Source organism: Tupaia chinensis, unplaced genomic scaffold, assembly GCF_000334495.1.
Source record: "Tupaia chinensis unplaced genomic scaffold, TupChi_1.0 Scaffold000187_1, whole genome shotgun sequence".
NCBI lineage: Eukaryota > Metazoa > Chordata > Mammalia > Scandentia > Tupaiidae > Tupaia > Tupaia belangeri.
Window position 1 is genome coordinate 2037585 of NW_006159662.1, and position 12018 is coordinate 2049602.

A 12018-nucleotide genomic window follows, 5' to 3' on the forward strand; every position below is an offset into this window, starting at 1 on the left:
ATTTTTCCAGTATTTCAGACATGCTATTTACTTTTGCTCTTTTCCTTTACAATTTAACACATAGGCCTAAGTCCAGTGTGAGAATAATTGAGGTTGAGGAAGTATTCATTTCAGTATGGCCAGTAAGTTCTATCTTGTCTCAATTGTGTTTTGTTTCTAAGACCTGATTTCTCATCATTGGCACAGTTTTCTGATTTGCAAAAATAAGAAATATTAATTAAAATAATAATATAAACAAGTTGCTACCAGAAAAGGTAGCGATACGATGCACTGCAACAACGGCCAACAGGTACAGTCACTCGACAATTCTACGGTAACTCTGAGGGCAGAAAGGGTAATGTTTTTATTCACTGTATTTTATGATGATGATTATGTACGGATGGGTACGGAAGGTGGAAAATGTGCTAAAGTACTTTTAGTACTATACTGATTAGCACAGACAAATTCCGTTTATGAGGCTTAGCCTAAGACACACAGGGAAAACATGCCCAAGTAGAGGGCAACTTACCCAACTGACATGGTCACCCTAACTTGACAGAAAAGCACCGTTATTACCCAACTCTCTGAGTTATAATTCTGTAGTTATGAGATAACACTTTACATATTGACTAGACTAGCCCAATTAGGAAAAATATTCTTATCAATGCCCAGAAACCCTTTATGTAACGTTCAGGGACTCTTCTCATTCTGTTGGCTATATGAGCAACTACAGCCAACATAAAAACAAAATGTGTGCCAACTGCCAAGAAGCGTTTACAAGACCAATAACGGAAGCCAAGTCAAGAACAATGAACTGTCCTAGTAATTCCACTCCTGCACATACACCCATAAAACTGAAAACAGGTACTTGAACAAATAATCATACGCAAATGTTTACAGCAGCACTATTCACCATAGTGAAAAAACAGAAACAACCTAAATGTCCATCAGCAGTTAAATGTATAAACAAATTATGGTATACACACATAATGAAATTTTATTCAGCCATAAAGAGGAATGAAAGTGAAAAGGAATGATGTATAATGAACATCGATTATGTATAAATGTATAAATGAACCTCAAGAACATGACGCTTAGTGAAAGGAGCCAGACACAAAACATCATATACTGTACAATTCCGTTTATATCAAATATCCAGAAAAGTGAAATCCGCAGAGACAGAAGGCAGACTGGGGTTTGGGAGGATAACGGGAGGAGGTGGGGAATGGGGACTAACTGCATAAAGGGCTACAGGGCTTCATCTGTGGTGATGAAAATGTTTTGGAATTGGATAAACGTAACAATTGCACAATATCATAAATATAGCAACTGTCACTGAATTGTTCATTTTTAAATGTTCACTTGAAAAATTTAAATTGTATATGAATTTCACCTAAAAAAAAATACTGTATCTGAAATTGTGGAGCAGAGATCTAAAAGCAAATGCCTATAGAGACCAGGTAACAAAAATAAGGAGAGTAAGCCAAAGAATGCAAGGCCTATGTATAATTATGTTCTGGGTTTTCTTTGTTTGTTTGTTTCTTTCTTTCTTTCTTTCTTTTTAACCGTTTACATTAACTTTTGCCTTTTTAGTCTTTTCTTTTCTTGACCAGCAAAATATAGAGACTCGTATAGTTTATTCATTTCTTTTTAAAAATGGTTTTGGTGATTTTCTACAATGTGCTTTCAATTTCATTGATTTATGATCTTAGCTTTCTTTTTTTATTTCTTTAGATTTTGCTATAGGGTATGTGGGCTCACCAGTGAGAGAGAAAGAGAGAAAGTGAGAAATTACCCCATGGGGAAATGGCCATGCCATAATCCCTTCTATTCCATTCTCTTCCTGGAATTTTGGACATGCAAGCACATGGGTCCAGAATGATTTTCAAGCTTCCAAGTTCGGGACTTGAACTGTCATCAGCCATGTGGGAATCCAGTGCCTTATCCACATCTTTATTTTTTATGATAGACTTATGTCACTTAACAACAGGGATACATTCTGAAAAATGTATTATTACATAATTTTATTGTGTGAACATCATCAGAATATACTTAAACCTACACAGCATAGTCTACTACACACCTAGGCTAGATGGTAGAGCCCATAACTCCTAGGCTACAAACCTGTACTGAATATTGTAGGCGACTGTAACTCAATTGTAAATATGTGTGTATTTACACATATGAAAACATAGGAAAGACACTAAAAATAGGGATTAAAGATTTAAAAAAAGGCACACCTGTATAGGGCACTTACTTACAGGACAGGATGTTGCTCTGGGTAACTTATGAAACTGAGTGACTGTGAAGTTCTAGAACATCACTGTATACTACTGTAGATCTATAAACGTTGTATACTTTTGTGCCCAACTCTCAAAAGGAGAATGAGGAGAAGGGATTGCAGCGTGGTCATTCCCTTTCGTAGGTGACTTCTCACTTTCTGTGTGTGTGTGTGTGTGTGTGTGTGTGTATGTGTGTGTGTGTCTCCAGCTAGTATATGAATCCTATGGCAAAATCTAAAAAAAAAAAAAAAGAAAAGAAAAGGTAGAAAATAAAACATATTAAAATTTCATACAGTAATAAATGACATTTAAAAAATTAAGCCAATAGTCCAAGGCTGAGGTAAACATTTGTAAATCACTGCTATTAGGCTGCACAGAATCATGGTTACCTAAAAATAAAGTCTCAAATTATCTGAGGACCAAATGTAGAATAAGATGAAAGTAGGATGAACATGCAAAGACTGAGTGGAAGAAAGAAAATCAAGAGTTTTTGTGTATGACAAAAACTAGAGAAGAAAATGAGACAGGGAAGGGAGACTGAACAGAATGCAGGCTAGAGGTCGCTGGTAACCCTGGGAGAAGATTTGATTATATGAGGAAAGAAGCTGGACTAAATAGGGCTGAAGAATGGAAGAAGAAATGGAAGCAATAAGTGAAATAATTTTTATAAGAAACCTGACTCAAAAATCAAAGAGGAAAAGGAGACCACAGATGAAGGAGGAGGGGTAAGGTTGAGGAAAAGGTTTTTAAGATAGACACCTATCTGTTTCTAAATGTTAAAAAGACTGAGAGTCCTTTTGTTGAGAGATACCAAGGGGGTCTTGAATTAGACTTCAAAATGGAGAAAGTCACGATAATTGTAAAAGGAAGCAAAGAATTCATGAGTTTAAAAAATGACTTTAATAATATCAAAACAATATTTTGGCCTGAAGTAAAATAATAGAAATAGCATCAACTTTACATGTAATTAGTAACAAAGGCTAAAGAGGCAAAGGAGGACAATTTCATCAGTCTAAAAAAGGCTTTCTCTTATATTCCATGAACAAATAGTGCCAGGAATAATTTTTTAAAAGGGTTAAAAGCTCAGAAGGAACCAGTCTACAGTCTATTATATTAATAAAGCATATATTCAATGGCGTGAAAAAAATCAAAGAACACTCAGGCAACAGAGAATATGATGATTTTTCTGGAGTAAAAGAAAAAACCATTTGGGAGATCGTGAGTCAGCCTTTGATTCACTTATTAATTTTGCAGAAAGCTAACCGTGTTACACTGCTCAGGAGGTCACACAGCTCTATATGCCTCACTCTATCCTCTTGAAAAGAAGCAAAAGACCACAAAGCAAGCTGAGATCAAGGACTTTTTTTTTTTTTTTAAAGAAATCAAGTTTCAAAGTCATAGAAAGGTCAGTGTGTACTTAGATTTTAATCCCACAAACTAATCTATAATTGAATCGATACTAAATCACAATAATTGATTCCAAATAATGATACTGATTTATAATACATTTGTTCACTAAAATTATAGATGGGTGTGGGTGTGGGTGTGCACGTAGAAATCACATTTCAAAAAGAATTCCATTTAAAGATTCAGGGTAAGAACAGTTCTAATATACATGTACAAAATGACACTGGCTAGCTTCTCACAAATAGTCTCCCTCAAGTGCTCACTAAAATATCTAGGAAAAGGAAAGGGGAAAATGAAAATAAAACATTTTCATTAACAATTATAATAAGATCTGAGATAAACAGACAACCCAATAACAGAACCCGGGAGAAATCTTCAACAAATACAAAGTTAATGGAACTAGATTGATAAGAGACATCTATTCAGGTTTACCTGAAAGCAGCTGTAAATTAGCTTCAAAGAATAGAGCCTGAGAAAAACAAGATAGGAAGATACCTCTGTTCCCCTCAAGTCAAAGATTCTGTCTTAAAAAAAATCCAAATATCGTGTAGCTGTGATTCCTCCATGATGCTTTTTTTCTGGCAAACATCTCTTGGTGTTTTATACACATCCGCTTAGAGCCAAGCTGTGATAATCAAAACAGCACTGTACTGGCATGTAGACCAATGGAACAGAATAGAGACCCCAGAAATAAGCCCCAAAATGGGGACCAGCAGATGGTCTAATGGTTATTTCGCTGGACTTCCATGTAACTGACCGTGGTTTGAGTCCTGGAGTCAGCAGCTTAATACTCACACCGGGTGCATGTGCATGAGTGCCTCAAATCCTGAGAAGATAATGAAGAAGCGACTGCAGTGTGGCAATCTGCCCTGAGGGGTGATTTCTCACTTTCTGGTCTCTGTCTCTGTCTCTCTGGCAAGTGCACGTGGCCTATAGCAGAAATCTCTCTTTAAAAATTAGATAAATAAACCCTAAAACATACAGTCAAATGATTTTTGAAACAAAACAAAAACTGGCACCAATCAATCCAGTGGGGTAAAGAAAAACTCTTTAGCAAATGATGCTGGAAAAACTGGGGATCCACTTCCAAAAAGATGAAACTGAACACCTGTCTCTCAGCATTAACAAAAATAAACTCAAAATGGATCAAACATCTAGACCTAAGACCTCAAAGTATAAAACTACTGGTGGAAAACACAGGGGAAACACTGAAAGACACAGGAGTAGGCAAAGACTTCTTGAATAAGACCCCCACAAAGCACAGGCAATACTCCCAAAAATAGACAAGTGGGATTACATTAGCTTAAAAAGCTTCTGCAGCAAAAGAAACAATAATTAAAGTGAATCAACAACTCTTGGAATGGGAGAATATAGCAAACTATGCCTCAGATAAGGAACTGATACCAGGATATACAGGCAACTCAAACAGCTTACGCGAGGGGGTGGGGGAGCTCAATGCAATTAAATGATGGGCAAATGATCTGAACAGACAACTCACTAAGGAAGACATATGAATGGCCAAAAAGCATATGAAAAAATTGCTCAACATCTCTTATCATAAGGGAGATGCAAATCAAAACTACAATGAGATATCACCTAATCCTGGTCAAAAAATAAAGAATGATAAGTGCTAATGAGGCTGTGGCGAAAAGGGAACTCTCCTACACTGCTGGTGGGAATGTAAATTAGTACAGCTAATGCAGAGAACAGTATGGAGATTCCTCAAAGACCTACATATAGAACTACCATAAGATCCGGCAGTTCCACTCCTGGGTATCTACCCAAAGGATATAAAAATGCTCAGACAGAAAAACATTTGCACATCCATATTTATTGCAGCACTATTCACAATTATTAAGACATGAAACCAACCCAAATGTCCAATGGATTGAAAGTGTGAAACATATATACTATAGAATACTACTCAGCCATAAAAAGTAATGAGACCCTGGCATTTGATAGGAAGTGAAGCAAGCCAGAAAATGAAAGAGAGCCATTGTATGTCCCCTCTCATTATATACTGAATGTCCATACCCTATGGCAGAAATGGAAATATTGGACAATATAAAGGCATGGAGAGCAACTGTGGACACCAGAGACAGTGTGGGAGGAGAATGGGAAAGAAGTAAAACAGTTAAGAAACACAAAATAGAAAATTATCTGTTGAAGATAACAGGTATAGTAATATCTTTGGGCCAATATTCAGTGTATTTAAGATAGGAAATTCATTTTGTATGCTGTAATGATATACAGTGAATGCATGTAAAATAAATTTTAAAATACTAATGATAAATAAAACAAAATAAATAATCTTTAAAAGTCTTTTTGCTATACAGCATGTCAGTTCATGGGGGACAGACAAAGACAGAGAAAGAGAGAGTTTCTGTGGAAAGCACTCTCCAGGAGGGATGGCCATGCTGCAATCCACTGTCCACTATCCTCTCAGGAATTTGTACACACACTTACACACACATACACGCCTAGTGTGTTTCTCAAGCCACCAAGTCAGAGACTCAAATAGTGCAGTTGTCCATGTGGGATTCAGCTGTCTTAATCCTCATGCCATCTGCTGGACCCAGAATACACTTAAATACCTTGAAAACTCAATAATAAGAACTTAAGTAAGTCAATAAAATACAGATATTGAATAAAGATTGTGGAGTGCAACAAAAGGGTCTGGGCAAGAGGTGGAGATGGGAAATCTACTCAGTGTTTGGTACTTGAGGCTATGGAACTTAAGGAGATCACCAAAGGAGTTGATGTAAATAAAGAAGGAAAGGCAGTCAAGACTGAACCAGGAACTCTAAAATATAAACTACTGGTAATGAAGCAGTCATCGCGTAGAAAATCACCAAATGTTCTGGTAAAAGAAAAAAAAAAAAGGCAAAGCAAAATCTCAGTGAGAAGTAAAGGAACTCCAAAAGTAAGCCAATCGGATAGGCGAAACTTCTGAATAAACTAAAAAACTGGATCCACCAGTATATTAAAAATACACGATGTAACCCACAATTTAACATTTAAAAACCTATCAATACATTTTATCATGAAGTTCAAAACAATGCCATGTGATCACTGCATTACCACAGAAAAATTCTGATGTCATGATATCCATTCATGATTTTGAGAAATGCAAAGAATTCTTAGCAAATTAAAAGTAGAAAGTGACATCTTACAACTGATATGAGGTGTCAATCAAAAACCACTAGCCAGAAAATGCACATCAGAGTGCAAGTATTCACATAAGCAAGGATGTCCACACTCACCTGGGTATTAAAAATTTTACTGGAAATTCTAGCCATTGCAAAAAGGTGAAGGTAACAGAGAAAGCATAAAGATCAAAAGGACAGAATGACATTGTAATTAACTACTGATTATATCATTCCTATTACCCAAATGGCAAATCCAAATTCTTTACAAACTTGAAAAATGAATTTAGCAAAGTCAAGTGCAGGAGTTTAGCATTCTAAAGTAATGCATTTCTGTTCAAATAGATCCATCAGTTAGAAAATGGAACTTTAAGAAAAAAATAATAAAATATACAACGGTAGCACAAACTATAGTACTAAATAAATCTAACAAAATATGCAAAATTTTATGGAGAAAAACTGTAAATATTTACTAATGTTTACTACACTGAAATAGACACAGATTTCACCATGTCAGCATGTATACCTGCAGCCATGCTGAATTGGCTCTGCAGGCTGTGAGGTAGGATTCCATGTCCCAGTAGCCAGAAAGTGCATATAGAGTGCAAGAAGGGTGCCCACACTCACCTGGATATTAAACATTTTACTGGAAGTACAGTCTTTGCAAAAAGGTGAGGAATCTCTCTCTCTCTCTCTCTCGCTCTCGCTCTCTCTCTCCCCCTCCCTCCTTCCCATTTTTTTTTTTCTCTCTCTGGAAAGTATATGTGCCCTCTGGCAATTAAAAAAATGCTGGAACAATAAATAATTATATTTAATGTGTTCATAGCTATTTCTGTTTTCTTCTTTGTGCTCTTTTGTAAATTTCCAGTTTTCTATAGTAAGTATAGTGTTGTGATGAGAAATAAAGCAGGAAAATAAATACTTTGAGAAGTTTCGTCATTAAACAATGTCAGTATCCATTCATCTAATTCTAAATAAATGGAATCCAGGGACCAGCAGCAGTTAGTGTAATGGCTATCTTGCTGAACTCCCATGTAGTCAACCATGGTTCAAGTCCCAGACCCGGTGGCTTAAACTCACGCCAGGCATGTGTGTGTGCGTGCCCAAGATCCTAAGAGGGGAATAGAGGGGAAGGGATTGCAGCGTGGCCATCTCCCCTGGGGGGGGTGATTTCTCACTTTCTCTCTGTCTGTCTCTATCTTTCTGGTAAGCGCATGCACCCTATAGCAAAAAAACTCTCCAAAAAAAAAAAAAAAAGGAATCTATAATGATTTCACACATGTCAAATATTTCCTTCTTACTCCCCAACTCTGCACAATACCTATGTAATATTAGGTTGGTGCAAAAGAAATTGCAGTTTCAGACCATGAATTTTAAATCATTACATCTAGGCTCAAACACATCATTATTAATCACAGGAGCATTACAATCAACACAGTTTTGCCAACGGGAAATAAATTCAGTTATTCCTGTAACATAAAAATCCATGATTCAGGGGAACCAGCAGTTAGAGTAATGGTTATGTCACTGGACTCCCACGTAGTTGACCGCAGTTCGTGTCCCAGACCCGGTGGCTTAAAACTCACGCTGGGCACATGTGTGTTCGTGCCCAAGATCCCGAGAGGAGAATGGAGGAGAAGGGACTGTGGCGTGACCATCCCCTCTGGGGGGTGATTTCTCGCTTTCTGTCTCTATGTCTCTCTCTGTCTGTCTGGCGAGCGCACGCGCCCTAGAGCAAAACCCTCTCCAAAAAAAAAAAAAAAAAATCCGTGATTCAGGATTTGATGAATTCATGGAAAGCATCTCTACATCCTGCTGGTTGTGGAAGAGTTTTCACTGCAACATGCTAATCAAGATGCATGAAGAAGTGGTAGTCAGTTGCCAAGAGGTCAGGTGAATATGGCAGATGTGGCAAAACTTTGTAGCCCAATTCATTCAACTTTTGAAGTGTTGGTTCTGGAGAAGAGTAGAGTCCTTTCTGTTGACCAAAGCCAGTTTTAGGTGTTACCTTTTTTTTTGTTGCATCTCTTCAGTTTGCTGGGCATATTTCTCAGATATGCCCAGATATGGTTTTGTCAGGATTCACAAATCTGTAGTAGAGCAGACCCTACTAAATAGTGGCCATGACCTTTTATTTCACTCAAGTTTGGCTCTGCGAAGTACTTTGGAGCTTCTTGGTCTGACCACTGAGCTGGTCATCACTGGCTGTCATATAAAATACACTTTGGGTTGCACATCACTATCTGATCAAGAAATGATTCATTGTTTTTGCATAGAATAAGAGAAGGTGACAGTTTAAAACAACATATTTTTTTTTCAGTCAATTCATGAGGCACCCACTTACCAAGCATTTTCACCTCTCCAATTTGCTTCAAATTATGAATAACCACAGAATCTCCACTCTGAGTTCTTTGGCAACTTCTCACGTGATTGTAAAAGGATCAGCTTCAATGATTGCTTTCAATTGGTCATTATCAACTTCTGATGGCCAGCCAATACATCCTCATCTTCAAGGCTCTCAGTCTCCTTTGCAAAACTCCTTGAACCACCACTGTACTGTATGTTCACTCATTAGCAATTCTCAGGCCAATGCCTTATTTATCTTGTGACTTGTCTCTACTGCTTTATGACCCATTTTGAACTCAAATAAGAAAATCACTTGAATTTGATTTTTGTCTAACATCATTTCCATAGTCTAAAATACATATAAAATGAACAGCAAATAATATTAGCAAAAAAGCAAAAATTGTACATCAAAATGATATATAACATAATGATATTTTAGAAGAATGTGTCTAATATATAAACGTCAAATTTCAACAAAGCAAAACCACAATTACTTTTGCACCAACCTAACATTATAAGCAGTTATGAAAATCTGATATATTTTGGTTGAACATATAAATTGGATCTGTTTTAATTTTAGTAACAGTAACAGAAAAATATATTCTAAAAATTTACAAAATCAGTCATGAAATGCATATGCATCTGTTAAAATCAGCACCAGAGATGACTACTGAACTTGAGCTCTGACATATTACTTTCAGGGACTAAAAATGAAGATATTCTGTTAAGACTTCTCCCTCCAAATATATTTCCTTTTTTTTTTTTTTTGGAGAGGTTTTCGCTATAGGGCGCGTGTGCTCGCCAGACAGAGAGAGACATAGAGACAGAAAGCGAGAAATCACCCCCCAGGGGGGATGGTCACGCCACAATCCCTTCTCCTCCATTTTCCTCTCGGGATCCTGGGCACGCACGCACATGTGCCTGGCTTGAGTTTTTTAAGCCATCAGGTTGGGCACGCGAATCGCGGTCGACTACGTGGGAGGCCAGTGACATAGCCATTACGCTAACTGCTGGTTCCCCCTCCAAATATATTTCTAGTGGATTCCACGCACTGATTGTCTAGACAGTTCAAAGTGAACAGTATCCAAACATCTGAATACGATTAGGGTCAGAATATTCCTCAATTCCCACCGAATCTTATGCAAAAAGAGTGAAAAATGGCGTAGAAAAGAGATTGCAGGTTACCTCTTCCTGAATGCATCTGAATGTTCAGATTGAACATCAAGATTTAGGAAGAAATGCACAATCCATCAGATGACTAAAAATCACTGCAGGGTTACAAGAAATATGAGAAAGCAAGAAAATACCTGTCCTCCAAGAAAATGAAATACCTCCTCTTCATCCTCAGACAGTACAATGGAACTCGTGGATATGTCTGATAAGGAATTTAGAGTATTCACAGTGAGGAGGCTAACAGAGATGGAAAAGAAGAGAGAATGAACAGCAGAAGAGGCAGAAGAAAGGAGTCAATGATTGCCAGGACAGGAGGAAGTTCTTGAAAGATCTAAAAGAGGAAATATACACCATAAAAAAGAATCAGATGGAACTGTTAAAGATAAAGTCTATAATACAGGAAGTCAAAATCTCCCTTGAAAATATTAAAAGACGAGACCATGCTAAAGATTGAATCTTGGATGTAGAAGACAAAAACTCTAACCTAGAAAAAACTACCATAAAGATAGAGGAAATAACAACAACAAAAAATATGAGGACACTATATGAGAAATACTAGATTCCATTAAACATCCAAACATCCAAATAATTGATATCCAGGAAGGTGAAGAAACTAATAATGGCACGGAAAATCTTTCCATGAAATCCTGGAAGAAAACTTTCCAAATCTAGAGAGGCATTCAATGATCCAGTTCCAACAAATACAAAGGACCCCCTACTAGAATCAACCCAAGAAGATCTTCTCCAAGGCACATTATAGCCAGATTGACCAAAACTACAGACAAAGACAAGATATTAAGATTGGCAAGAGAGAAACATCAAGTTACCTACAAAGAATATCCCATCAGGTTCACAGTGGACCTCTCATTGGAAACAATGTGGGCAAGGAAAGAATGGGAAAATATATTCAAAGTGTTAAGGGAAAAGCAATTTCAATCAAGAATACTGTACCCAGCAAGATTATCCTTCATATGGGAATAAAAGACAAGGACATTCTCAGATAAACAATACCTGAAAGAATTTACCAACACCAGACCAGCTCTCCAATAAGTTCTGAAGGGAATGCTATACCAGGAGAACTAAATACAGACACACAGAAATAAGAATTCAAAAACAACTAAGAAAATGGCAAACTTAATAGAAGGGACAAGTCTGGAGTTGAATATTACAGACCAGGATTTAATTGGTAAGATCAGACCAACAGAAAATCAATTAAATACGTAAGTCTGAACTGGTGAAACAGAATCTTATGACTTTTGACTAAAACATTACTGATTTTCTTCCAGGCTTTGTTTTCCAGATTTAAGGATTTTTTTTTTTAGAGGTTTTTGCGATAGGGCGCATGCAGGATTTTTGTCTTGTCTTGAGCTGCTGGTAGGTTCATGTACCCACTATTTGAACAGAATCCTAACATGTTTCCTGGCTTTAAATTTTAAGCAAAGCTCTCTTAGAATTTCTTTAATTTTTTTTTTATATTTTTATTTTCTACCTTAATTCACTATACACCATCACAACCCACCAATAAATTTTCCATCCAAAATACACTGTGTACTGGTTCAATCAAGCACATCAACATACATGTTCTCAGCAAGTAATTTTCCAATTCTTACATCCTGCATACCTTGCCCTTTGTCTTGCCATCCCTGATTCCCCATCCCCCACCCTCTGCCATGTCCCATCTTCCT

The 12018-nt window shown here is 37.0% G+C and overlaps 1 protein-coding gene across 5 annotated transcripts in view; it reads right to left on the reverse strand.

The window, feature by feature from the left end:
• The window catches only part of CEP112 (centrosomal protein 112), a 462320-nt gene that overhangs the window by 307090 nt on the left and 143212 nt on the right, over positions 1-12018 (reverse strand). The gene's annotated exons all lie outside the window — the stretch shown is intronic.